General features: G+C 40.9%; 1 non-coding gene across 1 annotated transcript; it reads left to right on the top strand.

Annotated features, from left to right (window-relative positions):
• Positions 1–2,067: 2,067 nt before the first annotated feature.
• On the top strand, positions 2,068–2,186 carry LOC123688500. The gene has a single exon (XR_006750015.1). It is a non-coding gene; the product is annotated as a 5S ribosomal RNA (ribosomal RNA).
• Positions 2,187–5,000: the final 2,814 nt, after the last annotated feature.

The following is a 5,000-nucleotide window of genomic DNA, read 5'->3' as shown; positions in this document are numbered from 1 at the left end:
TTTTTATGAATATCCCCAGTCAGTAAGAACGTTATTTCGCCAATATATACCAACAATAAACCATATTCCAATAGCTGAACCAAAAATATAATTCCCGATCCAAACGTTCTGCATCGCCCAACGCGACCACCTTCCCTATATATGTCAGGAGAGCACAGGGTTCCCCTCCAGACAACACTTACGCTCTATCCCCGACTCTCGGTCGATCGATAGGCCAGGTCAGCGGTGTCTGTTTCGGCCGAAGCTCGGACTTTGGTCAAAATGTTCCGATACAAAATTTGAACCAAGATAGATACAGATATGATTCCTTCTTAAATATACGTTGATTATCGAACAGAATATGGTAAATATTTTGCGATGACCGAGGATTTCATGAATTTTTTTTTTTTTTCGAAAAAATTTTCTATTATCGGAATTTCCTCAAATTTCATTTGGTTGCCTCCTAATGCTTATTAAAAATGATAACCAACAATCAGAATCATTATTTATCATTTATTTCAATTTTTATAATGAAAAACGTTCACGTCCTTTCGCGCCTCTCGATCGTCGTTTACGTGATGCATCGGTCAGCCCTAGTTTACGTGGTGCATCGGTAAGATCGAGTTCACGTTCTGCATCGGTCTGCCCGAGTTTACGTGGTGCATCGGTAAGATCGAGATTACGTGGTGCATCGGTAAGATCGAGTTCACGTTCTGCATCGGTCTGCCTGAGTTTACGTGGTGCATCGGTATGATCGAGTTTACGTTCTGCATCGGTGTGATCTAGTTTACGTTGTGCATCGGTAAGATCGAGATTACGTGAAGCATCGGTATGATCGAGTTTACGTTCTGCATCGGTCTGGACTCTGAGATATATTTTCGACGTGAAAATGTTCCGATACAACTTTTGAACCAGGATAGTTAGAGAGATGATTTTTTCTGGGATGTACGTTGATTGGGGAATGGATTGTGGAAAATAACTTGCCATGACCGAGGTGTTCTCGAATTTTTTTTTTTTTTCGAAAAATATTTTCTGATTTTGGATTTCACTCAAATTTGATTTCGTTGCCTTCTAATGTGTTCTAAAAGAGTAAATCAGTAATCAGAATCGAAAAATATTTTTCGGATTTTTTTTTTTTTGAAAAAAAATTTTCTGATTTTGGAATTTCCTCAAATTTGATTTGGTTGCCTTCTAATGTGTTTTTAAAGCGTAAATCAGTAATCAGAATCAATATTCATTGTCGACTTTAATTTTTATAAGGAAAAATGTTCACGTCCTTAAACGCCTCCCCATCATTAGCCCGAGTCCAAGTCGATGTCAGTCCCGAGCGGACGGTGTCAGATACTACCTATCGCCCCGGTCTGGACTTGGCGAGGTATTTCGACGTGAAATGTTCCGATACAACTTTTGAACCAGGATAGTTAGAGAGATGATTTCTTCTATGTTGTACGTTGATTGTGGAATGGATTGTGGGAAATAACTTGCCATGACCCAGGTGTTCTTGAATTTTTTTTTTTTTCGAAAAAAATTTTCTGATCTTGAAATTTCCTCAAATCTGATTGCGTTGCCTTCTAATGTGTACTAAAAGAGTAAATCAGTAATCAGAATCAATATTCATTGTCGACTTTAATTTTTATAAGGAAAAATGTTCACGTCCTTAAACGCCTCTCCATCGTTACCCCGACTCCAAGACGATGTTAGACCGGAGCGGACGGTGTCAAATGCGACCGATCTCCCCGGTCTGGACTTAGCGAGATATTCCGACGTGAAATGTTCCGATACAAAAATTTAACTGTGATAGTTAGAGAGATGGTTCCTTTTGTGATGTACGTTGATTGTGTAATAGAATATGGAAATAAACTTGAGATGACCGAGGTCTTCTGGGATTTTTTTTTTTTTTCGAAAAATATTTTTCGATTTCGGAAATCCCTCAAATTTCATTGAGATATGTCCTAATGTGTTCTTAAAACTTAAATCAACAATCAGAATTAATATCCAAAAGTTATTTCATTTTTTATAAGGAAAAACGTTCACGTCCTTTCCGCTCCCAAAAAGTGAGATATCATAGAAAATATCGCTATATTTGTTGTTTACGGCCATACCACGCTGAAATTGCCAGTTCTCGTCAGAACACTGAAGCCAAGCAGCGTCGGGCGCGGTTAGTACTTGGATGGGTGACCGCTTGGGAACACCGCGTGCTGTAAGCTTTTTTTTTACGTTCTGCATCGGTCTGCCGAGATAACGTGGTGCATCGGTATGATCGAGTTTACGTTCTGCATCGGTAAGATCGAGATTACGTGATGCATCGGTAAGATTGAGATTACGTGGTGCATCGGTAAGATCGAGTTTACGTGGTGCATCGGTAAGATCCAATTCACGTTCTGCATCGGTAAGATCCAGTTCACGTGGTGCATCGGTAAGATCGAGATTACGTGGTGCATCGGTAAGATCGAGTTTACGTGGTGCATCGGTAAGATCCAATTCACGTTCTGCATCGGTAAGATCCAGTTCACGTGGTGCATCGGTAAGATTGAGATTACGTGGTGCATCGGTAAGATCGAGTTTACGTGGTGCATCGGTAAGATCCAATTCACGTTCTGCATCGGTAAGATCCAGTTCACGTGGTGCATCGGTAAGATTGAGATTACGTGGTGCATCGGTAAGATCGAGTTTACGTGGTGCATCGGTAAGATCCAATTCACGTTCTGCATCGGTAAGATCCAGTTCACGTGGTGCATCGGTAAGATCGAGATTACGTGGTGCATCGGTAAGATCGAGTTTACGTGGTGCATCGGTAAGATCCAATTCACGTTCTGCATCGGTAAGATCCAGTTCACGTGGTGCATCGGTAAGATCGAGATTACGTGGTGCATCGGTAAGATCCAGTTCACGTGGTGCATCGGTAAGATGGAGATTACGTGGTGCATCGGTAAGATCGAGATTACGTGGTGCATCGGTAAGATCTACTTTACGTTCTGCATCGGTCTGCCCTTGTTTACGTGGTGCATCGGTAAGATCGAGATTACGTGAAGCATCGGTATGATCGAGTTTACGTTCTGCATCGGTCTGCCCGATATTACGTGGTGCATCGGTCTGCCCTAGTTTACGTGGTGCATCGGTTTGGACTTAGAGATATATTTTCGACGTGAAAATGTTCCGATACAACTTTTGAACCAGGATAGTTAGAGAGATGATTTTTTCTGGGATGTACGTGGATCGGGGAATGGATTGTGGGAAATAACTTGCCATGACCGAGGTGTCCTCGAATTTTTTTTTTTTTCGAAAAAAATTTTCTGATTTTGGAATTTTCTCAAATTTGATTTGGTTGCCTCCTAATGTGTTCTAAAAGAGTAAATCAGTAATCGGAATCGAAAAATATTTTTCGGATTTTTTTTTTTTTCGAAAAAAATTTTCTGATCGTGGAATTTCCTCAAATTCGATTTGGTTGCCTTCTAATGTGTTTTTAAAGCGTAAATCAGTAATCAGAATCAATATTCATTGTCGACTTTAATTTTTATAAGGAAAAATGTTCACGTCCTTAAACGCCTCCCCATCATCAGCCCGAGTCCAAGTCGATGTCAGTCCCGAGCGGACGGTGTCAGATACTACCTATCGCCGAGGTCTGGACTTGGCGAGATATTACGACGTGAAATGTTCCGATACAACTTTTGAACCAGGATAGTTAGAGAGATGATTTCTTCTATGTTGTACGTTGATTGTGGAATGAAATACGGAAAATAACTCGCCATGACCGAGGTGATTACGATTTTTTTTTTTTTTCGAAAAAAATTTTCTGATCGTGGAATTTTCTCAAATTTGATTTGGTTGCCTCCTTATATGTTCTAGTAGCGATAATCAACAATCAGAATCAAAATCCATGGTCGGGTTTGATTTTTATAAGGAAAAATGTTCACGTCCTTTTTTACAACCCCGACTCATTGACGATGTTAGAACCGAGCCGGCGGTGTCAGATACGACCGATCGCCCCGGTCCCGATCGTCATTTACGTTGTGCATCGGTCTGCCCGAGATTACGTGGTGCATCGGTATGATCGAGGTTACGTGGTGCATCGGTAAGATCCAAATCACGTTCTGCATCGGTATGATCCAATTCACGTTCTGCATCGGTAAGATCCAGTTCACGTGGTGCATCGGTAAGATGGAGATTACGTGGTGCATCGGTAAGATCGAGATTACGTGGTGCATCGGTAAGATCTACTTTACGTTCTGCATCGGTCTGCCCTTGTTTACGTGGTGCATCGGTAAGATCGAGATTACGTGAAGCATCGGTATGATCGAGTTTACGTTCTGCATCGGTCTGCCCGATATTACGTGGTGCATCGGTCTGCCCTAGTTTACGTGGTGCATCGGTTTGGACTTAGAGATATATTTTCGACGTGAAAATGTTCCGATACAACTTTTGAACCAGGATAGTTAGAGAGATGATTTTTTCTGGGATGTACGTGGATCGGGGAATGGATTGTGGGAAATAACTTGCCATGACCGAGGTGTCCTCGAATTTTTTTTTTTTTCGAAAAAAATTTTCTGATTGTGGAATTTTCTCAAATTTGATTTGGTTGCCTCCTAATGTGTTCTAAAAGAGTAAATCAGTAATCGGAATCGAAAAATATTTTTCGGATTTTTTTTTTTTTCGAAAAAAATTTTCTGATCGTGGAATTTCCTCAAATTCGATTTGGTTGCCTTCTAATGTGTTTTTAAAGCGTAAATCAGTAATCAGAATCAATATTCATTGTCGACTTTAATTTTTATAAGGAAAAATGTTCACGTCCTTAAACGCCTCCCCATCATCAGCCCGAGTCCAAGTCGATGTCAGTCCCGAGCGGACGGTGTCAGATACTACCTATCGCCGAGGTCTGGACTTGGGTCTGGACTTGGCGAGATATTACGACGTGAAATGTTCCGATACAACTTTTGAACCAGGATAGTTAGAGAGATGATTTCTTCTATGTTGTACGTTGATTGTGGAATGAAATACGGAAAATAACTCGCCATGACCGAGGT

This window comes from Harmonia axyridis, chromosome X, assembly GCF_914767665.1.
Source record: "Harmonia axyridis chromosome X, icHarAxyr1.1, whole genome shotgun sequence".
In the NCBI taxonomy this organism is placed as follows: domain Eukaryota; kingdom Metazoa; phylum Arthropoda; class Insecta; order Coleoptera; family Coccinellidae; genus Harmonia; species Harmonia axyridis.
Note: the sequence above shows the minus strand (reverse complement) of the source record. Positions and strands in the feature narration are given on the sequence as shown.